Source organism: Phyllobates terribilis, unplaced genomic scaffold (assembly GCF_046119375.1).
Source record: "Phyllobates terribilis strain yellow unplaced genomic scaffold, ASM4611937v1 Scaffold_1__5_contigs__length_1240528914, whole genome shotgun sequence".
Lineage (NCBI taxonomy): Eukaryota > Metazoa > Chordata > Amphibia > Anura > Dendrobatidae > Phyllobates > Phyllobates terribilis.
Window position 1 is genome coordinate 579,224,036 of NW_027362761.1, and position 25,718 is coordinate 579,249,753.

The 25,718-nt window shown below is 44.6% G+C and overlaps 1 long non-coding RNA gene across 1 annotated transcript in view; it reads left to right on the plus strand.

The window, feature by feature from the left end:
• Positions 1 to 24,743, plus strand: part of LOC141169322 (uncharacterized) — an 85,682-nt gene extending 60,939 nt beyond the window's left edge. Inside the window, exon 3 of the long non-coding RNA XR_012252291.1 lies at positions 24,399 to 24,743. This is a non-coding gene — a long non-coding RNA (uncharacterized lncRNA). The remainder of the gene's footprint in view (positions 1 to 24,398) is intronic.
• The last annotated feature ends 975 nt before the right edge of the window (positions 24,744 to 25,718 follow it).

The following is a 25,718-nucleotide window of genomic DNA, read 5'->3' on the forward strand; positions in this document are numbered from 1 at the left end:
AGGAGAAGAAAAAGATGCTCCACACACAAAAAAAATAAAGAAGCAGAGATGCCCCACTCGTGAGGAGAACATGACAGATATGCCCCATCCATGAAGAAAAAAAATCATGCCCCACCCATTCTTAGAAACAGGACATTACAGAGAGGACTCACCAGTGAAGTCAAAGAGGTAATCTCATTATCATTGGGATGATTTGGTCCACCGGTACTTGGTTCCTTCTGCCATGCAGTCAGATAATAACATGCAACTCTATGAATCTCCTCAGGAGGCCTTAAAGGATTCATGCCAAATATTTGCGGCATATCAACAAGATGTGGCCCTCTCCATTAATGTTTATGGGATCATTACCATCAGCTAAATTCCAGCTTTGATTCTGATCTTACTGTATTTATCCAGTTATGCACTTACCTATGAAAACAATCCATCAGCTAAATAAAAAATGACATTTTCCATGTCATACACAGGATTAGGCAACGCTAAAGATTTATTATAAGAAAATTTTGCAAGGCAGCACATGGAGTTCTGGGCAAAAATACTTAACTAAAAATGATTCCTTTGGCTCCTAATCAAAACAATATACCTAGTGCTACTTAAAAAAAATAACCGTGCACGTGACCAGCCCTTCTGTTCCTTCTCTTACCTTATTTCTTCCCCCTGACCTTGATTGTATAATATGTTGAAACCACGCCATGTTCCCATAAAATATTTTTGGATTTTTTAATTTTATATCGTGTTATCTTGTCATCAAGGATTGAGGTGGGGTTACACAATACAAGTTTCCAAATATTCTTGATCACACGGTATTCGCCTATTTATACCTTCACCATTCACTAAATCATGAGATTTTTTTAATGTTCCGCTGGCTCCTACAATATCTGCCGAATAATAAATCTGCATCATAATCTCAGTATTATTTTTATAATGATTATTCCTAGAACTGCTCATAACTAGTTTTAAATAGAACATCCTCTTCTATATTAAATATACAAAAAAATAGCATTTTTATTTTAAAAAATGTTGTGAAATAAAAAAAGAAAAATGAAGAGCTAGTTTTATTTTTAAGCACTTTGGATTGGTTCATAAAGAAACTCTAGAGGGGGCCAATGTTCTGCAGGATCTATGTGTATATTCCCGATCATTAATATACTAAGTCTTTGTACTTTTGCTGTCCCGGCCACTTAGTGATGTTGTGATGGTTAGTATTATATTTGGCAGGTACGTTGTTTGGATCCTGTTTGTAGGAACCCCTCATGTCTGTTGCACAAACACCGATGACAGGAAGCCCCATGCAACGAGACGGGCTCAAATGTATTTATTTTGTAAGAAAACTACTCTGAAGCAAATAGATGAGAAGTAAAAATATACTGAAAAGTTTAGGAATAGGAAAGAGTCAAGATTTAATAACAGCTTGTTTATCAATAGACAGAAGAATAGAGATAGATAGATAGATAGATAGATAGATAGATAGATAGATAGATAGATAGATAGATAGATAGATAGATAGACTATGTGCAGAATTATTAGGCAAGTTGTATTTTAGAGGATTATTTTTATTATCGATCAACAACTATGTTCTCAATCAACCCAAAAGATTCATAAATATCCAAGCTTAATATTTTTGGAAGTTGGAGTGTTTTTTTTTTAGATTTGGCTATCTTAGGAGGATATCTGTTTGTGCAGGTAACTATTACTGTGCAGAATTATTAGGCAACTTAATAAAAACCAAATATAATCCCATCTCACTTGTTTATTTTCACCAGGTAAACCAATATCAGTGCACAAAATTTAGAAATAAACATTTCTGACATGCAAAAACAAAAACCAAAAAAATTAGTGATGAATATAGCCACCTTTCTTTACGATGACACTCAACAGCCTTCCATCCATAGATTCTGTCAGTTGCTTGATCTGTTTTCGATCAACATTGCGTGCAGCAGCCACCACAGCCTCCCAGACACTGTTCCCAGAGGTGTACTGTTTTCCCTCCCTGTAGATCTCACATTTTATGATGGACCATAGGTTCTCTATGGGGTTCAGATCAGGTGAACAAGGGGGCCATGTCATTATTTTCTCTTCTTTTAGACCTTTACTGGCCAGCCACGCTGTGGAGTAGTTGGATGCATGTGATGGAGCATTGTCCTGCATGAAAATCATGTTTTTCTTGACCGATACCGACTTCTTCCTGTACCACTGCTTGAAGAAGTTGTCTTCTAGAAACTGGCAGTAGGTCTGGGAGTTGAGCTTCACTCCATCCTCAACCCGAAAAGGTCCCACAAGTTCATCTTTGATGTTACCAGCCCATACCTGTACCCCACCTCCACCTTGCTGGCGTCTGAGTCGGAGTGGAGCTCTCTGCCCTTTACTGATCCAGCCTCTGGCCCATCCATCTGGCCCATCAAGAGTCACTCTCATTTCATCAGTCCATAAAATCTTTGAAAAATCTGTCTTAAGATATTTCCTTGCCCATTCTTGACGTTTTATCTTATGTTTCTTGTTCAATGGTGGTCGTTTTTCAGCCTCCCTTACCTTGGCCATGTCCCTGAGTATCGCACACCTTCTGCTTTTTGATACTCCAGTAACGTTCCAGCTCTGAAATATGGCAAAACTGGTGGCGAATGGCATCTTGGCAGCTTCTCGCTTGATTTTCCTCAATTCATGGGCAGTTATTTTGCGCCTTTTTTGGCCAGCATGCTTCTTGCGACCCTGTTGACTATTTGCCATGAAACGCTTGATTGTTCGGTGATCACGCTTCAAAAGTTTGGACATTTCAAGACTGCTGCATCCCTCTGGAAGACAGCTCACAATTTTGGACTTTTCTCTCTTCTGACCCATTTTGCCAAAGGAAAGGAAGTTGCCTAATAATTAAGCACACCTTATATAGGGTGTTGATGTCATTAGTCAACACCCCTCCTCATTACAGAGATGCACATCACCAGATTTACTTAATTGGTAGTTGGCTCTCAAGTCTATGCAGCTTGGAGTAGGACAACATGTATAAAAAGTATCATGTGATCAAAATACTCATTGGCCTAATAATTCTGCACACAGTGTAGATAGATAGATAGATAGATAGATAGATAGATAGATAGATAGATAGATAGATACAGTGGGTACAGAAAGTATTCAGACCATTTACATTTTTCGCTCTTTGTTTCATTGCAGCCATTTGGTAAATTCTAAAAAGTTCATTTTTTTTCTCATTAAAGTACACTCTGCACCCCATCTTGACTGGAAAAAAACAGAAATGTAGAAATTTTTGCAAATTTATTAAAAAAGAAAAACTGAAATATCACATGGTCATAAGTATTCAGACCCTTTGCTCAGTATTGAGTAGAAGCACCCTTTTGAGCTAGTACAGCCATGAGTCTTCTTGGGAATAATGCAACAAGTTTTTCACACCTGGATTTGGGGATCCTCTGCCATTCTTCCTTGCAGATCCTCTCCAGTTCCGTCAGGTTGGATGGTGAATGTTGGTGGACAGCCATTTTCAGGTCTCTCCAGAGATGCTCAATTGGGTTTAGGTCAGGGCTCTGGCTGGGCCAGTCAAGAAAGGTCACAGAGTTGTTCTGAAGCCACTCCTTTGTTATTTTAGCTGTGTGCTTAGGGTCTTTGTCTTGTTGGAAGGTGAATCTTTGGCCAAGTCTGAGGTCCACAGCACTCTGGAAGAGGTTTTCATCCAGGATATCTCTGTACTTGGCCGCATTCATGTTTCCTTCAATTGCAACCAGTCATCCTGTCCCTGCATCTGAAAAACACCCCCATAGCATGATGCTGCTACCACCATGTTTCACTGTTGGGATTGTATTAGGCAGGTGATGAGCAATGCCTGGTTTTCTCCACACATACCGCTTAGAATTATCACCAAAAAGTTCTATCTTCGTCTCATCAGACGAGAGAATCTTATTTCTCATAGTCTGGGAGTCCTTCATGTGTTTTTGAGCAAACTCTATGCGGGCTTTCATATGTCTTGCACTGAGGAGAAGCTTCTGTCGGACCACTCTGCCATAAAGGCCCGACTGGTGGAGGGCTGCAATGATAGTTGACTTTGTGGAACTTTCTCCCATCTCCCTACTGCATCTCTGGAGCTCAGCCACAGTTATCTTGGGATTCTTCTTTATCTCTCTCACCAAGGCTCTTCTCCCACGATTGCTCAGTTTGGCTGGACGGCCAGATTGAGGAATACTTCTTGTGGTCCCAAACTTCTTCCATTTAAGGATAATGGAGGCCACTGTGCTCTTAGGAACCTTGAGTAATGCAGAAATTCTTTTGTAACCTTGGCCAGATCTGTGCCTTGCCACAATTATGTCTCTGAGCTCCTTGGGCAGTTCCTATGAGCTCATGATTCTCATTTGGTCTGACATGCACTGTGAGCTGTGAGGTCTTATATAGACAGGTGTGTGCCTTGCCAAATCAAGTCCTATCAGTTTAATTAAACACAGCTGGACTCCAATGAAATAGTAGAACCATCTCAAGGAGGATCACAGCATGTGACTTAAACATGAGTGTCTGAGCAATGGGTCTTAATACTTATGACCATGTGATATTTCAGTTTTTCTTTTTTAATAAAGTTGCAAAAATTTCTACGTTTCTGTTTTTTTCAGTCAAGATGGGGTTCAGAGTGCACTTTAATGAGGAAAAAAATGAACTTTTTAGAATTTACCAAATGGCTGCAATGAAACAAAGAGTGAAAAATTTAAAGGGGTCTGAATACTTTCTGTACCCACTGTAGATAGATAGATAGATAGATAGATAGATAGATAGATAGATAGATAGATAGACACATACATTAGTGGGGGTGTTTTTCAGATGCAGGGACAGGACGACTGGTTGCAATTGAAGGAAACATGAATACAGCCAAGTACAGAGATATCCTGGATGAAAACCTCTTCCAGAGTGCTCTGGAACTCAGACTTGGCCAAAGATTCACCTTCCAACAAGACAATGACCCTAAGCACACAGCTAAGATAACAAAGGAGTGGCTTCAGAACAACTCTGTGACCATTCTTGACTGGTCCAGCCAGAGCCCTGACCTAAACCCAATTGAGCATCTCTGGAGAGATCTGAAAATGGCTGTCCACCAACGTTCACCATCCAACCTGGTGGAACTGGAGAGGATCTGCAAGGAAGAATGGCAGAGGATCCCCAAATCCAGGTGTGAAAAACTTGTTGCATCATTCCCAAGAAGACTCATAGCTGTACTAGCTCAAAAGGGTGCTTCTACTCATTACTGAGCAAAGGGTCTGAATACCTATGACCATGTGATATTTCAGTTTTTCTTTTTTAATAAATTTGCAAAAATTTCTACATTTCTGTTTTTTTCCAGTCAAGATGGGTGCAGAGTGTAGTTTAATGAGAAAAAAAATGAACTTTTTAGAATTTACCAAATGGCTGCAATGAAACAAAGAGTGAGAAATTTAAAGGGGTCTGAATACTTTCCGTACCCACTGTAGATAGATAGATAGATAGATAGATAGATAGATAGATAGATAGATAGATAGATGTATAGATAGATAGACACATACAGTAGTGTGAAAAAGTGTTTGCCCCCTTCCTGATTTCTTATTCTTTTGTATGTTTGTCACACTTAAATGTTTCAGATCACAAAAGTATTAGACAAAGATAACACAAGTAAACACAAAATGCAGTTTTTAAACGAAGGTCTTTATTATTAAGGGAAAAAGAAATCTAAACCTACAGGGCCCTGTTTAAAAAGTTATTGCCCCCTAAACCTAATCATCTCATCTTTGCAAAATTGCTGTAATTCAGCCACATTGGAGGGTTTCCGAGCATGAACTGCCTTTTTAAGGTCATGCCACAGCATCTCAATCGGAATAAGGTCAGGACTTTGAATAGGCCACTCCAAAGTCTTAATTTTGTTTTTCTTAAGCCATTCAGAGGTGGACTTGCTGGTGTGTTTTTGGATCATTGTCCTGCTGCATAATCCAAGTTCGCTTCAGCTTGAGGTCACGAACAGATGGCCGGATTTCTCCTTCAGGATTTTTTGGCAGAATTCATGGCTCCATTTACTACAGCAAGTCTTCCAGGTCCAGCAAAAGAGCCCCAGACCATCACACTACCACCACCATATTTTACTGTTGGTATGATGTTCCTTTTCTGAAATGCTGTGTTTCTTCTATGCCAGATGTAATGGGATATACACCTTCCAAAAGTTCAACTTTTGTCTCATCAGTTCAAAAGTCTTGGCGATCATCAAGATGTTTTCTGGCAAAACTGAGAAGAGCCTTTATGTTCTTTTTGTTTAGCAGTGTATTTCGTCTTGGAATTCTGCCGTGCATGCCATTTTTGCCCAGTCTCTTTCCTATGGTGGAGTCATGAGCATTGATCTTAACTGAGGCAAGTGAGGCCTGCATTTCTTTGGATGTTGTGGGGTCTTTTGTGACCTCTTGGATGAATCGTCGCTGCTCTCTTGGGGTAATTTTGGTCGGCTGGCACTCCTGGGAAAGTTCACCACTGTTCCATGTTTTTGCCATTTGTGGATAATTGCTCTTAGTGTGGTTCACTTTATAACCTTTTCCAGACTGATAGATCTCAATTACTTTGTTTCTCATTTGTTCCTGAATTTCTTTGGATCGCAGCATGATGTCTAGCTTTTGAGGATCTTTTGGTCTATTTCACTTTGTCAGGCAGGTCCTATTTAAGTGATTTTTTGAATGAGCACAGGTGTGGCAGTAATCAGGCCTGTGTGTGGCTAAGGAAATTGAACTCAGCTTCCCAAAGATGTGATAAACCACAGTTAATTTATGTTTTAAGGGGAGCAACCACTTTTTCACACAGGCCGTGTAGGTTTGGATTTCTTTTTCCCTTAATAATAAAGACCTTCATTTAAAAGATACATTTTGTGTTTATTTGCGTTATCTTTGTCCCATATTTAAATTTGTTTTGTGATCTGAAACATTTAAGTGTAACAAACATACAAAAAAAATAAGAAATCAGTAAGGGGGCAAACACTTTTTCACCCCAGTGTACATATAGACTTTTTTGTAGAAACAGCCTGTACCTAGAAACATAGGTACATGTTTACATTTGAATTTACTTGAATATTGGAGGATATTTACAGTATTTTTCTGATTATAAGACACACATTTTTGCCCCAAATAAGGGCAGAAAATTGGGGTACATCTTATAGTCCGAATATAGCTTACCGGGGGTGGCAGCGGTGGGGCAGTGTCACAGTAGACAGAATTGCTGCTGAAGGAAGCCGGCGGAGGCAGGAGTGGGGCAATGCTGCGGGCCCTAGGCTGGGGGTGTCACGGCGGTGCGAGGCTGGAGCCACTGATATCCCGGCAGTCGGCTTCAGGAAAATGACGCCAGTGTCAGTGCATGCCCAGATTTAGATCTCGGCTCAATGGCGAGCCAAGATCTCAATCTGCGCATGCGCCTCCTCTGGCGCCATTTTCCTGAAACCCACCGCTGGGATATCAATGTACATAGCAGGGACTCTGCTCCTGTCTTGCATCACCAACCTACCAACCAGCAAGAATTATGGCTCTCAAAGGAAAAGAAAAATTTTAATGTGAAAATGGGGGTCCGTCTTATTAACCGAATTTAGCTTACCGGGGGTGCAGCGGCGGCGGTGGAGCGGGGTCACTAGGGGAAGGAGCAGGGTTGAGCGATGCTGTGGGCCCTGGGCTGGGAGGAGGGAGTGTCCCAGCGTTATTTCTTACTATGCATTTTTTTGGTTGCTTAAGTACTGGTGTCTGTTTTTCATGTGTTTTCTTACATATTTCTACAATTTTGTATACAATAAAAGTTTTTGAATCCTAAATAAAAACACTCCCTTCCTCCTGATTTTTCATTTACACCAAGGAGTGAGTAGATACTGCTGGGACCTGTGGTTCCACTGTTGAATTTATAATATAATTACTTGCTAAAGGAGTATTGTTGGGACTTTGTAGTTGTGGGCAAGCTGTAGCTCCTGCACGCTCTGGCACCCTACAAGAAAATCGTGTCCCATTCCCAGTGTGCTGTTAGGTGTGGGGTGTATCACACTCACTTGTGGGCCATAGGCCTCCGCTGACTCCAGACTTCCATCTTCCGGAACCCCCGCACACAATCCTGGGGACACCAAGCGCTTTACAACAGTCAAACTTTTACTGAACAGTTCACAGTCAGTACAGTGGAGCTTGTGGGATAGGGGACAACAGGTTACAGTCTTTTCCTCAGGTACCGGACATAACTTCAGCCCTAGCACTCGTTCCCGATAGAGCATCCCTTCTTCTGGTGTCTCCACTACCTTTATGGATCCATCTCCACCAATGGCAGTGCACCCAGATTCCATCAATCTCCGCCTTTGAGGATCCGTGTCCATCTTCCCCTGCAAGCCTGCAGGTGCGATGTGCCCGATGGCCCCAGCGCCAATGTCGAGGCCCCGGACCCAGTGATAGGCCCATATTGGCCCTAGCAGCCCACTGCACTTGAACTCGACAAATAACTTGCTTAAACCTCCCACTACTCCTAGCCACCACATAGCCAAGAAGTACCTCTCCTTTTATTAACACTATTCCCCTCCCATCTGTGGGCTTGCACCTAACATTAACTATTCCTTATATGTTTCCTATTTCTACAGTATATTACTAATAATTAGTGTTGAGCGAGCATGCTCGACACTGCTTGGTACTCGCCCGAGCATTTTCGGGTTAATCGGGCGGGAGCTCGGGTCTCCGCCCTGCATGTTTGGCGTTCTTTACAGAGCCAATGAACATGCAGGGCTTGCCAGCCAGTCACTGTAATGCCGCAGCCATGTTGTTTGTGGGCATTACAGTGATTGGCTGGCCGCACAGCATCACCTCGAGTAGTTAAAACCGGGCACCGCCATCTTGGACACAGTCGCTCCGGATCAGACAGTGTAGGGAGAGTGCTGCTGAGCTAGGGAGAGATTTATACTGCGAAATAGGTAGTGTAGGGTCTCTAAAGCCTGCAAAATCAAACAAACAGTCCTTCTGAGGACTAATATCCATCCCAGATATCAGGCAGGCAGGCAGGATGTATAGGAGACGCAGTGGTTATACCAACAAACACTGCATTACAGTCCTGTGTGCTGCTGCTGCTCAAATTGCTAAACTTAGCCCCAGGTCTCAGGGGTCAGGAAAAATCCTTTTTTTTTCATCTAAATCCTCTTTTACCTTATACACAAGTCTTTACCCTGGAAAGGATGTTCCTTAACATATTTCACAGGAAAGCAGTTTCAGTTTAGTTTTTGAACGTTTTATTGTGAGCCCTTAAAAGTGGCTTAATACCTATGACCACGTTGTTGACAGCAGTGACCTGGGGGTCAGAAATGCTTCTTGGGGGCGATCCCCATGCTGTCCCCATGTCATTTGAGCACTGTTGTTTTGGGCACTTTTCAGGCTTTCTACAGACTGCCGGGGGTGCCGCCGCAAAAATGCTCGGGTCTCCCATAGACTAACATTGGGCTTGTTGCTCGGGTCGAGCACCCGAGTATCACGGTGAGCTCGGCCCGAGCTTCGAGCACCCAAGCATTTTAGTGCTTGCTCAACACTACTAATAATCCTTGCTTCCTTTTATCTATACAACACTATCATGGGGTTTCCGCATTTGACCCACTATTATAGACATTACCATAACACATTACATAGAGATTATATACATACACATTAAATGCATAAAACGCATAATACTGTTCTCATTACACATATGCATATGGCGGTTGTCTTCAGGGTAGGGATGGGGTGAGACAGGCCACATCTTCACAGTTTCACGTGGGTTTTCTCTATTATTGAGCTATTAAGTGTGTATTGCCCCGGCACACTACTGAGAATGGGGCTCCTAGCTGGGTGTGTGGACTTTAGCTGTGGCGGCGATATGCCCTTGCAGACCACATGGTGCCGATGTATTCGGCCAACCAGGACCAGATGTTACAGAGTTCAGTGAGGGAGACCATAGTACTTAAATAAACATATTTTTACTGAAGAATAACTTGGTTTGAACAATATACAGCAGATAGTAGGCATTCATCTTCAAGGACGTTATCGAATAAAGGGACGTGTAATAGGCCGTTAGCTGGGCACTGTGCTATACATGTGTGTGACTTCTACCCTATTGCAAACATCATCTGTGTGCAATTCTAATACTGGACAATCACCCCCTCCATGGATTGGTAGGCTGAGAGTGGTTGTTTCATCAGTATTTTGCACCTGTACTACCTCTAGTAAGGGGGTCTTCTGCATCCTGTTTATGTATTTTCTTTTGTGACCCTGGCTGGTAAATACCACTGCCTTTTTGCTATATCCATAATTTAATTATTTTGGAAATGTTTAAAGTTCCTTTTATTTCTTTGGCTTTGCTTTTTATTTTAGTGTACTGTAGGGACTCGCAAGACAGTGAGGACCTTTGACGTGGGTTGCGAGCTTGCGTATTTTAGCTAAAATATTAACCAATACTTCAGAATCTTCCCTCATTCTCAATAACATCATTCCAGTCCAGTAAGCAAGAGTCCTTTACTTCAAACCGTGGTTCTGCGTCCTTTTCTCCGTAGGAGAATTTCTGTGCCGATATGGCGGCTACTCTACTTCCCTTCCTACTGACGCTTCATGACTACCACGTGGGGCATTTTCTATTCATCTCGCTTCACTTTCCCTTTTTGTTCAGTTACCTTTCTGGCATATAACTCCATACAGTCCTGCTCAGCTTCCTGCTCCAGCCCCCGATACTTCTGCCTTCGCTTTCTCACTATTTCTGTCCCGACTCCAGACTGCTATTCACTTTCCTTCCAGGTGTCTTTTCACTACAGGATCTTACTATCTGCCTCTTTTGTCTCCCTCTTGCCACAGGGACACCCACTCCATGTGGTTCTTCTACTCAGCCAGACCTGAACTCTGCAACTACTGCAGGCTAATCCTCTCCATTGTCTCCTCAGCTAGTCCCTCCCATTCTGGGCTAGTCCCTACTGTTAACTCTATCTCTCGCTGGGCAGAACACAACCTTATCACATAATAATGCAAATCGTTAAACAAACAAACATCATAACACATTGCAGCAATAGACATGTCCTCAAGGGGGAATGTGGGCAACACCTCCAACTCCTTACAAGTGCACCAACCATTCCTGAAAGCGCATCAACATCTGTGGCAAAAGGGGCCCTAACGTTGGACTGTATTACTTGCTCTGTTGCAGCCATTTGTGGGTTAAGTGTTATTAGTTAAGTGTGTGTTTGCTATCCCTTAAAGGAAAAGTGTCGTCCTGAACTGTGGGCCAGCAGCATAAGTAGAATTGGGGAACTTATGGTGTGATAGCTGTACTGCTGTACCCCCAAGGGGTTGCCCTATATCACAACATCCAGTCCAGCTGCAAAGCACATCCTTTGCCTTTACCTTTAAGAGGGTCGCAAATCTGTTGTGTTTGTGTGATATCCTTTGTTCACTGTCCCTTCTTTTGCCCTTTGCCTTTTACATCTTTTAACCCCTGTACAATAAACTTTTTGGGTTGTTTGAATCTCATCTCTTGTGTGTGCATGGAGCTTGGCCAGGGGCTCCCCGACAGAAGAGACCCTCCTACATGTCCCTAGAGCTATCAGCAAGATTCGGGGGGAGGCACTGCGCCATATTGAGGTGAGAACTATAGGACCCTGCCTCGGAGGCAGCTTAAAGGGGTGTTACATAATACCAGAGGAGGTCTGGACTCTCGAGCGTTGGTGACTTTTCTGCCCTCTGCTCCTCAGCGACCCCTCTCTGTAACATTAAGGGGTCTCCTCTTCGTGGCTGAGTTGCTACTGTTCCTTCCACTTCTCAATAATATCACTCACAGGTGATGATGTAGACAGACCCCAGAGCGTAGTAAGGAACATTTGGTTCACATTGTACATATGTATTTTCCCTGCCAAATTAAAGTGATCTGACAAATTTGAATCTTGACAGATTTGCTCTTCTTCTCTATCAGCCAGTGAACTAAGGAATTGTAACCCAGGGAACGAATTTCAAGCATCTGCTGATCCACCTAGACATCATCATTATATTCTTGGCCACCTACCATGAGCATCTTGAGAGACTGGACTTGGTGATGATCTGGTTGGAGGAGATAAGGCAGAAATCACTCCATCTGTTAGGCTATGTTCACACACGTTGCGTTTTGCAGCGTATTTTGCTGCAGATTTTTATACAAATTTCCAGCTGCGTTTTGCAGCATCTTGGGGTTTTTTTTTTGCTGCATATTTTATGCCTTGGTTGGGTTTTTGGAAAATAGAGCATGTCACTTCTTTCAGCGTTTTTTTCCCTCTTAAAAAGTAATGGGTGGTGAAAAAAATGCTGAAAAAACGCACCAAAAACCGCAGGTACATTTTTTCAGCATTTTTGAAGGCAAAATAGAATGGGGTTCTTTTTTTTCCACAGAACTTTACGTACATGCATAAATAGAGACAGAGGGACAGTGAAAAAAACGCATCAAAAAACGCAGCAAAACCTGCAGATTTGACCCAGCTGTTTTCCTGCCAGAGATCAGTTTTGCTGCACATTTCTGATTGAAAAAAACACAACATGTGGGAACATAGCCTTAGGGCAAATCATTGAGCACCTGGGACACGTGGTGACCATAGATGGAGTCCAGCTAATGGACACAAAGGTACTAGCTGTACAGCATTGCCCCTAGATGAAAATTGTGACCTTGCTATGGTTGCTACTGATGGTTCATAAAGATTGGTGGCTGAACCCCTACACTATATTTTCTCCTAAATACTAAAGTTTTGGAGGAACCTTTTGGTGCAGATCCAACCTCTACCTCTCCTATGGCTACACCCAGTGGCGTACCGCCAATGGCGGCAGACCACGCCACTGCTATGGGGCCCGTGGGAACGAGGAGGATAGGTGAGTTGGAGGTTGCGGCGGCAGAGGAGCGGGTTGCGGCAGTGGAGGAGCGGGGCACACGCTGTAGCCGCTGCTGCAGCTACCACGTGTGCCCGCTGATAAAGGGACATGAATATTCCCTCTTCTCCACTACCATGGGCGTGGACAAGAATGAATATTCATTCTCTTTAGTAGCGGGCACGGAGGAGCGCTGAGCCCCGCCTCCTGCTGTCAGTGCCCACCGCTAAAGAGAATGCATATTCACGCTTCTCCACGCCCATAGTCCCCGCATGGAGAAGCGTGAATGTGCCGGCAGCAGCAGCTCACCTCGGCTTCTGAGAGCGCGCGCAGCTCAGATGCCGACATGAGCTGCTGCAGACAGGACTCAGCGCTGGAGCAGAGGTGAGGAAGGAAGGTGAGTATAAGTGTTTATTGTTTTATGTGTGCAGTGATTGGGGGGATGAGGAAGCCACACATACCAGGATTGGGGGATTGAGGAGGCCACACATACCAGGATTGGGGGATGGAGGAGGCCACACTTACCAGGATTGGGGGATTGAGGAGGCCACACATACCAGGATTGGGGGATTGAGGAGGCCACACATACCAGAATTGGAGGATTGAGGAGGCCACACATACCAGGATTTGGGGATTGAGGAGGCCACACTTACCAGGATTGGGGGATTGAGGAGGCCACACATACCAGGATTGGGGGATTGAGGAAGCCACACATACCAGAATTGGGGGATTGAGGAGGCCACACATACCAGGATTTGGGGATTGAGGAGGCCACACTTACCAGGATTGTGAGATTGAGAAGGCCACACTTACCAGGGATTGTGGGATTGAGGAGGCCACTCATACCAGGGATTGTGGGATTGAGGAAGCCACACATACCAGGGATTGTGGGATTGAGGGGGCCACACATACCAGGGATTGTGGGATTGAGGGGGCCACACATACCAGGGATTGTGGGATTGAGGGGGCCACACATACCAGGGATTGTGGGATTGAGGGGGCCACACATACCAGGGATTGTGGGATTGAGGGGGCCACACATACCAGGGATTGTGGGATTGAGGGGGCCACACATACCAGGGATTGTGGGATTGAGGGGGCCACACATACCAGGGATTGTGGGATTGAGGGGACCACAAATACCAGGGATTGGGGGATTGAGGAGGCTACACATACCAGGGATTGAGGGGACCACAAATACCAGGGATTGGGGGATTGAGGAGGCTACACATACCAGGGATTGTGGGGGCCACACATACCAGGGATTGTGGGATTGAGGAGGCCACACATACGAGGATGGGGAAATTTACCAGTAGCTGCTGCATTTCCCACCCTAGGCTTATACTCAAGTCAATAGGTTTTCCCATTTTTATGTGGTAAAATTAGGGGCCTCGGCTTATATTCGGGTCGGCTTATTTAAAATATACGGTATTTTAAAATCAGTGAGTACGTGGTGCCCATAATACTGCAGGACTGTGGCGTGCATTATACTATATGGGGGCTGCATTTTACCCTATGGGGTGTGTAATATACTGTATGGAGGACTATGGGGAGTGCATTATATTCTATGGAGGACCATGGGAAGTTCATTATACTATATGGAGGATTATGCGGGGCGCATTATACTATATGGAGGTTTATGGGGGGAGCATTATACTATATGGAGGATTATGGGGGCGCATTATACTATATGGAAGATTATTGGTGGTGCATTATACTATATGGAAGGCTATGTGGGGCCATTATAATATTTTGAGGGCTATGTGGGGGGCCATTATACTGTATAAAAGCAATTATACAGTGTGAAGGTTTGTGTGGGGTCATTATACTGTTTGGAGGGCTGTGTGGGGCCATTATACTGTTTGGAGGGTTGTGTGGGGGCCATGAGAGTGTATGGAGGGCTCTGTGGGGTTCACAGTTGGGGGATTATACTGTGTTAGGGTCACCATACTTTGCTGTGGGAGTTGAAGTGGGGTACAATAGGGTTATTATACTGTGCATGTGGAGGAATGCACCATAGGGGTATTATACTGTTTGGGGGGCACTTTTGTTGGCATCATACTTTATGGGGGCAATGCAGGAGGAATCTACGACTTCAGAAGGAGGTAAATTACTATGTAAAGGCTGGAAAGTTATGAGAGCGGACAAAAACTTTGAAAGTATGTGAACCTCTGGCTTTACACTTTAATTTGTATTTTACACAGCTCCTAAATGTCATGTGACAAGTTGTATGTAATCAGGTAATATATTGTGCTGGAAAAATTCTTTTGCTGACAGATCATCAATCATTCGCTATTACATAAATTCAGAATCGATTTCACCCCATCGGATTGTTTACCTGCTGCAGGAGCCATGATAAAAACATCCATTTCAGGAAGATAAATTTCACATTCCATTGAGCAGGAGGCAGATGATAGAACGGATTCATAGCGCTCATCTGTAAACACCAATCTTTATTTATGACTCCCGGGATGGAACAGATCCAGAAAATATCTCTTATATATTTAGGTTTATGATCATCTGCAATATTTATCACTGCGCACTGCCCAACTGGACACCATCAAATTCTCGCTACATCGGAAAAATCACCCTACACTCAAAAATGTGAATGCAGATTTAATAACCACTTTATTTTTAGATCTTATATTCTGTACAGTTTAATTTCCTAAAGGATGTCTAACATTCACAATATTCCCTCTAAATTTCTGTGCAGAGCTTTTCTAACTGAGCTCTAATTCCCCACCTTCTCGTCCCACACCCATAGACTTACAAGTGAATATAAGAAACCTTGTAATGTATCCTATCAGAGAAATATGCTTCTTTCTCCACTTATGAGCCTTTTTTTCCCTCTCCCTGCTTCCCACACCCATAGACTTACAAGTGAATATAAGAAACTTTGTAATGTAAAGATGCCTCTTTCTCCAATCTCCACTTATGAGCCACTTTTTTTCCTCTTTCTGCTTCTTGAACTCATCATTTACTCTGAAAAACTGTAAAATTGACCTTGCTCAAGAAAAAAGGGACTGCCAGCTCACTGAGGAATCTGATTACATCTGCATATAGAAGTCTTTTGGAAAGGGATGAGGAGCAGGGTGAGAAGTATAGTGATAGAGGCACAGGTCAGCCCAGATAGTGCTGCTTTCTAGTAAGTGTTTTATCTAACCCCAGTTCTGGATTCACAGATACACTGCTCTTCCATGCTGCAATGAAGTTAGGAGTTGAGTGAGAGGGGTAGAGAGACACACATACTGTGTTTCCTTTTTTTCGATGAACAACAATCCACATTAATTCTTCAACATATTAATGAACATTTATTCAAATATAATCAAGCCATCACACATTCACACTGCACATACACATGTATACACACACACTGTACATACACATGTGTACACATACACACACAGTGCACATACATACTGTACATGCGTTTATACACACACATGCAAATTGTCTCTTCAGAGAGGAAGAGGACTTGAACTCTAGTGCCACCCTTTGGACACTTAAACGCCTTGCATGCTCCTCTGTGAAATGAAATATGTAAATTGTCTCTTCAGAGAATTTAAGTCTCCTCATACTGGAGTGTCAGACCTGGCATGCCACTCTCCACAAGGAGAAACCTTACCCCTTAGATCCCAGTCTTATCTTCTCACCTAGCCAAATCAGATCTCATATTTTGCACTGACAAGGGGCAATACCCCGAAACACCGTGTCTACAAATTGAGGTTCTGATTTGGCTTTTGTCCTAAGTCATATTTCAAGGCTCGTTAAAAGGTCAATAATGACTTGTAGGATTGCTGCTTCCAATGGGTGGCGCTATAGAGCTCAAGTTCTCTTCCTCTCTGAAGAGACAATTTGCATATCTCATTTCCAAGGGGAGCATGCAAGGTGTTTAAGTCTCCTCAAACTGGCATGTCAGACCTGGCATGTCACTCTCCACAAGGAGAAACCTTACCCCTTATACAGATAAACACACAGTGAACATACAGTACATATCAGCCTTAAGAGACCTTTGGTAACATCATGGTCACATGACCGTGATATCACTAGAAGTCCTTAAGCAGTATTAACCTCGGAATTAAAATGCTGGGGGCGCCTAAGATAGAGGAGTCCCTGAGAAATTGCCTAGTTTACCTCCCCCTTCTCACCCTAACTCTAGCCCTGACTGTAGCTAGGGCTTATTTTTGGAGTAGGACTCCGGTGATTCCATAATTTTTGCCAGGGGTTGTATAATGGCCAGAAATAGTGTTATTCCTCATGTACACACACAGGAAAGATAACTTTATAGTTACCTGGATTGGCAGGTACACCATTAATGATGAAAATGCTGTATACAAATATTAGAAGTGGTGTTTCTATTCTCCATCAGAGATGGAGTGAACATCTGCAGAGAGATCACTTCCAGATGTGACATTAGGGATCTGACGTGCTTCTAAGAAAATAAACATATCTAGAATGCAAATGATGTGTGCACAGGAGGCTGCAACAGTGGCAGTAAATCCAGTCCTCGGCCGCCTCCCTTACTCCCAGAGCTGTCATTTATTTGCTTGTTCTACCTACTCGTGTTCCTCTTATGTGGACTTGAGAAGGGTCTCTCAGGAGGGCTGTATCCTCACATGAAACACTTGTTAAATCCCCTCTTAACACTGCTATAAGTGGAGGTCTCCTCAGCTCCGGCCGCTCTTACTCCACACTCCGAGCGTAACCTTAATGTATACACTGGAGATCACGTTTCTTTCTTAAGTGTCTTCTGCTTGTTCTTTGTATGTTGGTCTTGACACGACTGCTAGGACGGGGTCACTTTAAATATTTTAGAAGGGATCGTTATTGGGTATTAATTGCGAGATTGCAACATCTGTATTCGGGGTCATGGAGTTATAGAGTCGAGAGGCCCACCATAAAATATAGAATCAATAGACTGAGACCCCCTGGGATAAATGGAGTAAACACAATCCTGCTTTATTACATTGTGTCAGCACATATCTTCTCATTGAGGACCCCCATTGTTGTGTATTAGAAGGATATAATCACTTATCATAGGCTATAATCTATCCTGAAAATAAATCTTCACATCTCAATTAATGGTAATTAAGAGTGAGGTCAAACGATTCTGTAAAGCTGCATTGGGCTCCTTATGGGTGGAGGTTTAAGGAAGATGCATGGGCTCAGTGATAGTGTGTATCACTCTTTATGAAAGACTTACTAGTCCCCAGCGGCGTAACTAGAGTCTGATGAAACTCCATGCAAAATTTGTACCTGGGCCCCCTTGTGCATGTTAGTTAGATGTATGTGCCCTTGTAGCTTTCTACATCATATAATGACATACAGTACAGACCAAAAGTTTGGACACACCTTCTCATTTAAAGATTTTTCTGTATTTTCATGACTTTGAAAATTGTACATTCACCCTGAAGGCATCAAAACTATGAATTAACACATGTGGAATTATATACTTAACAAGAAAGTGTGAAACAACTGAAAATATATCTTAGATTCTAGGTTCTTCAAAGTAGCCACCTTTTGCTTTGATGACTGCTTTGCACACTCTTGGCATTCTCTTGATGAGCTTCAAGAGGCAGTCACTGGAAATGGTTTTCACTTCACAGGTGTGCCCTGTCAGGTTTAATAAGTGGGATTTCTTGCCTTATAAATGGGGTTGGGACCATCAGCTGTGTTGTGCAAAAGTCAGGTGGATACACAGCTGATAGTCCTACTGAATAGACTGTTAGAATTTGTATTATGGGGAAAAAAAAGCAGCGAAGTAAAGAAAAACGAGTGGAAATCATTACTTTAAGAAATGAAGGTCAGTCAGTCCGAAAAATTGGGAAAACATTGAAAGTGTCCCCAAGTGCAGTTGCAAAAACCATCAAGCGCTACAAAGAAACTGGCTCACATGAGGACCGCCCCTGGAAAGGAAGACCGAGAGTCACCTCTGCTTCTGAGGATAAGTTTATCCGAGTCACCAGCCTCAGAAATCGCAGGTTAACAGCAGCTCAGATTAGAGACCAGGTCAATGCCACACAGAGTTCTAGCAGCAGACACATCTCTACAACAACTGTTAAGAGGAGACTGGTATAATGCCGCCCATACTGGACCCCTTCCTGCTATAATGCTCCCTGTTCCCCCATCCTGTAATAATGTTCCCATCCTGGACCCCTTCCTGGTATAATGTCTCCCATCTTGGGCCCCTTCCTGGTATCATGACCTCCACACTGGGCCCCATATTGGTATAATAAGCCCCATTCTGGTATAATGTCCCCCATCATGGGCCCCTTCCTGGTATAAAGTCCACTTTCCTGGTATAATGACACCATCCTAAGCTCCTTCCTGGTATAATGACCTCAATCTTGGGACCATTATTGCTATAATGAGCTCCATTCTGGTATAATGTCCCCCATCTTGGGCCTCTTCCTGGTATAATGCCCACGACCCTGATCCCCATCCTGGTATAAGGGCGCCCATCCTGGGCCCCTTCCTATTATAATGACCTCCATCCTGGGCCCCATCATTGGTATACTTACCCTCATCTTGGTATATGTCCCCCATCCTGGGCCCCTTTCTGCTAAAATATCTTTTCTGCTGTTCTTTTCCAACACATACCTTACCTTCTCTCTTACGATGTGGGGCGTCCTCTTCTATAGCCTGTAGCTGAAGTTGGCCTGCCTGCCATGGGTGGCACATGACATTACTGCCATGAGCCGCCATTGAATGCCACCCTTGGCATTCCAAGGTCAACTGCCGGCTTCTGATTGGCCAGCAGTGTGTATTGCAGTGCAGGGAGTCTCTGCGCCGTAATACACTTCAGCAAAATGTGTCCTCGCACTGGCCCCTGCTAGTCCGTGCTCTTGGGCTGGCTGACTCTGCATTCGGCACAGCAGCTTTGTTTCCACTGTCAGTGGAAGAATCAGCCATGATGTTATTGCTCAGTGGTGTGGTATGAGAATATATTGGACTAACTCATTGCAGAGTTACCATCAAATTAAGTTGGCAATTTTGGAAATTTTAGACCCACTCCAGACCCAAATGGGACCTCCACCACCACCAGCCACTGTCAATCTGTGGGTAGGGTATGTGAAAACTTCACCAATTTTTTGGCCTGGGTTTGCTGGGACTATTCTGAAGAATTTGGAAAGTTCCAGCAATTCTGAAACTGTTGGTAAGTATCTATAATATAACCGGGGATGCATGTTTCTGTCCGAAGCCTCGATAGACTGCGCATGCGTGATGCGCAGTCTGGCTCCAGAGAGAAGCAGGCATCCAGCCGTTACAGGTAAGAGGAGGTGTATGGCGCCGGAGATCGCGCGGTATGCGTAGACACTGAACGCATACTGCGATCTCCGGCGCCATACTTACATACTTACCTGACCGGGAGGAGCGTTGCCGCGGCGCCTCTCTTCGCTGGAGGCCGGGGGCGGAGTGAAGGCGTCGGACCGGCGCATGCGCATAGCGCTATCCGGCGCCATTTTACCGAAGACACATTTACAGTGTGACTTCAGCCTCCGGCAGAAGAGGACACAGCAGCGCTGGAGCACAGAGAAGAAAGGTGAGTATAACTGTTTATTTTTTTAGCATGTGTGTACAGTGTGAAAGGGGTGAGGGGACCAGACATACCAGGATTGGGGGGGTGAGGGGCCCACACAAACCAGGATTGGGGGTGAGGGGTACCACACATACCAGTATTGGGGGTGAGGGGTACCACGCATACCAGGATTGGGGGGTGAGGGGTACCACGCATACCAGGATTGGAGGGTGAGGGGTGCCACGCATACCGGGATTGGGGGTGAGGGGTGCCAGGCATACTGGGATTGGGGATGAGGGGTGCCATGCATACCGGGATTGGGGATGAGGGTTTCCACGCATACCGGGATTGGGAATGAGGGATGGGTGCCATGCATGCCAGGATGAGGGATACCATACACACCAGGATAGGGATGGGGTACCATGCATACCAGGATGAGGGATACCATACACACCAGGATAAGGATGAGGGGTGCCACGCATACCGGGATTGGGGTTGAGGGGTGCCACGCATACCGGGATTGGGGGTGAGGGGTGCCACGCATACCGGGATTGGGGGTGAGGGGTGCCACGCATACCGGGATAGGGGGTGAGGGGAGCCACGCATACCGGGATAAGGGGTGCCACGCATACCGGGATTTGGGGTGAGGGGAGCCACGCATACCAGGATGAGGGGTGCCACGCATACCGGGATTGGGGGTGAGGAGTGTCACACATACCGGGATTGGGAGTGAGGGATAGGGTGCCATGCATACCAGGATGAGGGATACCATACACACCAGGATAGGAATGAGGGGTGCCACGTATACCAGGATTGGGGGTGAGGGGTGCCACGCATACCGGGATTGGGGGTGAGGGGAGCCACGCATACCGGGATAAGGGGTGCCACGCATACCGGGATTGGGTGTGAGGGGAGCCACGCATACCAGAATGAGTGGTGCCACGCATACCGGGATTGGGGGTGAGGGGTGCCACGCATACCGGGATTGGGAGTGAGGGATAGGGTGCCATGCATACCAGGATGAGGGATACCATACACACCAGGATAGGAATGAGGGGTGCCACGTATACCAGGATTGGGGGTGAGGGGTGCCACGCATACCAGGATTGGGGGGTGAGGGGTGCCACGCATACCAGGATTGGGGGTGAGGGGTGCCACACATACCAGGATTGGGGGGTGAGGGGTACCACGCATACCAGGATTGGGGGGTGAGGGGTGCCACGCATACCGGGATTGGGGGTGAGGGGTGCCAGGCATACTGGGATTGGGGATGAGGGGTGCCATGAATACCGGGATTGGGGATGAGGGGTGCCACGCATACCGGGATTGGGAATGAGGGATGGGGTGCCATGCATACCAGGATGAGGGATACCATACACACCAGGAGAGGGATGGGGTACCATGCATACCAGGATGAGGGATACCATACACACCAGGATAAGGATGAGGGGTGCCACGCATACCGGGATTGGGGGTGAGGGGTGCCACGTATACCGGGATTGGGGGTGAGGGGAGCCACACATACCGGGATGAGGGGTGCCACGCATACCAGGATTGGGGGTGAGGGGTGCCACGCATACCAGGATTGGATGGTGGGGACAGAATGGGGGCAGCACAAATACAAGGAGGGGGGCAGCACATACCAGCATGGGAGACCATATACCAATAAAAATGCTCGCCACCCGGGCGTAGAACGGGTTCAATAGCTAGTTCCATTATATTCTGACAAGATTTCATTCATCGATACTTTGTTATTTATTCTCCTGGGCGTCCTTCTGGATTTAACCCCTGGACGGTCTGATTACTTTTCTGCCGAAGATCTCAGACTAACACCCTGAACTGAGCTTGACTCCAGCTACAGTATCTTCCTTGCTACACTTTTCGATGTGCCTTTCTTTTTCTGAATCACTAGCTGATATCTCTTCCCTCAACCTGCTCCACCAGCCAGCAGCCACTGTGTGGTTGCAACACAGGTGTCTATACAGCAGAGGCCAGATCTCTGTACTGGGGTAAAATAGTGAACATCAAAGTGTCCATTGGACCGGCTAAGCCAAATCTGTAGCTGGTAGCCTTTTTTACTTAACAGATGTACTACACCCTAACTTCACTCATGTCTGCAGGATGTCTACTGTGCAATTTCCATTCTTTGCCAGTACCTGCTCGGAACCATTAGACTTTATCCTGATGTTTGCATTTTTAAGCTTGCCTTGCTTTAATAGAGTCACAAATTGGAATCAAAAGAATTTCTATAATATATAAAATGTTACAAGATGAATATTTAAAACATTTTAAAAGCAAAAATAACATTGGAGGAGAGAACTCAAGTAGTTTCATAATATCTGCAAGACCATCACTAGAGTGATAAGGAAGAGAAAAAGGATCACTTGACCTTGGGCTTGGTGGTGTTCACCATAATACCTTTCAAGTACACCATCTTAGAGCACAGACAGTCATGAGCGACTATAGGTGTGAGGTCACTGATGACTCGCAGCCACTATAAAAGCCCAAGCAGGAGATGTTGGGAAATGGGGATAGGAGAAAGGACCTCAAAGCTCAGTCAGAGAGACATAGTGCCACGAAGAGAATAGATAGATTTAATTGCAATAATTTGATTGAGAGTTTTTTGGGAGAGACAAAGGCGTCACTAACACTGTGTCAGGCTATGTTCACATGACCTTATTTTCGGTTTGACTGTTCTCTGTGGAAAAAATGGACAGCACACGGACCAATGGTATTCAATAGGGCTGTTCAGATGACAGTTTTTTCATACGGACTAAATGCGTGAAAAAAATGGCTGCATGCACAAGTCTCATCTGTATTTCAGATGAGACTTGCCTGTTCTAGTCTATGGTTTGCAAACTGCGAATGCAGCAACACATTTCACAGTGTATATTTTCTGAGTCAAATTAACAAATTCAAAGGGAATCTTCACCCAATTCATGCTGCCCAAACTGCAGGCAGCATGAATCAGAGCCTGGTGCACGATTGCAGCAAGGTACATTTTAGAAAATATAATTAGAAGAGCTTGCCATTGCTGCTTTATATTATTGACAATGCTATCACTGTGGGAGAGACCTGTCAATCACCTCTAGCAGCACTGGAAAGAGCCGGCCAGGGTCAGAGACGGTCTAGTCTGGTCTCTGGTTATGATCCCCGGCCAGATTTTTTCAGTAAACCTTCTCTGAAACGCCAAAGGGTGGCGGTCTGATCTTGGGACCTCCACTTATCCTGAGAATGAAGATAGCGAAGTACCCTGAGCACGTTGGCGTCTCAGCCACCAAGATGTTCAGGAAACTACGGCTGTCACATTCACTTCTAGTATCATGGGGTCCCCATGTGGAGATGCCATCCAATTATGATCCCCTTCCCAATTACTATTCTGATAATAGGTCAACAATGTTAAATCCTGTGAGAGATTACACTTTGTAGTTTGGTGTTGTAGATGTCAATTCCTTCAGACCTCTAATAAGCCATGGATATGGACTGTTATTCTGTGTTTTACTGCCGTGCTCTTGAACCTGTTTTTGATTTTATTGTACACCATATATTTTCCTGATGTAGGGCTGACGTTATGATTACCGAGGCCGAGTGACATGGTGATATAGTAATAGTAAAGTATGAGGCTTCACTCTCAGAGAAATGGCTTCATTGCACATTGTACAGATGAGCTTTAGATGAAAATAGACCCTATATAATAATCCTTGTAAACTTTTTATGGAGGTCACCACGAGACCACGGCCACACAAAAGGGCTGAAATCACTTTCAGAATTTTTTCTTTGACTTATTGGGATGATGAAATTGGTATATTTTTATGACTCGTGACCTTCCCCGAGTGCGGCTCTTACATACTGAGTAACAGCCACAGTCGTTTAGCAGTTGGTTAGAACAAAGGACTCTTGTTCAGGAAGTCCCTGTTGATCTTCCACTTACTACAAGTCCCCGAGTGGACATCCAGTATTTTTATTAGCCGTGCATTGCTTACAGAAGAAGATTAGGACCGATGGTAATCAATTCCATAATTTTAATGAGAAATTTTGCCTCTTAGGTGTCATTTCATAATGGAAAGAGTTAAAGGAACCATCTAGGTTGCCCATTGAGATCCACTAGTGGTCTACCGGAAGAGAGCATCCATAAGAAGGACCAATATCTGAAGAATGTTCTGAGAAATGAATCATCAGGAATGGATATTTTTGGTCATCAATGGGTCACTTTTGGCTGTTCGACTCACAAAACCACGATCATTTTTGCTATCATTTCATCTCCTGCGGCCGATATCCTTCATATAATACATGGACAATTTGTCTTTGTCTGACTATTGGAACCCTTGTATGACATCCTAATAACTAAAAACATCAAAAAGCTTGGACCTAGTCTCACCCATCCTTCTCCGACCGCCTAGGATAGAACAGCTGCGACTCTGGAGACTTCCAGGGCCGACTACCTCAACCAGTGGACCCCCGCTTCTGGCGGGCCCCCACAGAGAGAAGGTAGCGGCAAGCTTAGGAAGCTAGCAGTCTATCGAGGTACAAGGCCAGGAGACCTGAGAGTTCCAACCTGGCCTCTCCGAGAGTTTCCATGGAGCCAGATGACCGGCGGGTCCCAATCTGGCTTCTCCGAACGTCTCAATGAGTTCCAGGCGACCGGTGGGTCCCTCCTGGCAACCCCAAACAACATATCCATGGGGCCAGGTGACTTTCTCTTCCCACCCTGGTCTCCCCAAAATGTATCCATGGTCTCTCTGATGGTTAATGGAGTAGATCCGTATCTTTCCATTCAGGGCCATACCCTTAGGCCGGAATCATGTAAAGTCCAAATCTGTGTCTCTTTGGATGAATCTGCCATGCTGTCTATCTACATTCCTGAAGGATGTCGCTCATTCTCCTTGTAAAGTCTTTCTGATGCTCCTTGATTCAGCTTCCCAAGTCTGACTGCTACAAAAAAAACTTCTGCTTCTCGGGGCTGATCCCGCTGAATGGCAGAACTGCTCTCACCCTCCCCCCGACCAAAGCTAAGTGTGCATTGTTGGAGGTATCTTTCTCAGGTCGACCGCATCACCTGAGTCTACATGTGAGACTCCCTGTGGTGAAGGCTCTGCCGGATCTTCTTTCAATACTTACACAATGGGCCTAGACTATTTTTGAACAATGGTTAGAGGCTCCTGAGATACTAATGAGATTAGTGGAATGCTGGACACTTTACAAGTTAAATTAGTGTACATAAACTAACCAGCAAGCAGAACATTAATAAAACATAGCCAGCAATCTCTAATAAAACACAATAAGGTATTTCTCTTGGATTAACAAATTTAATCGTCTGGCTAATTAAGATTTTAAGTTGTATTGTCACAGACCTCTCTGTTGTCTGG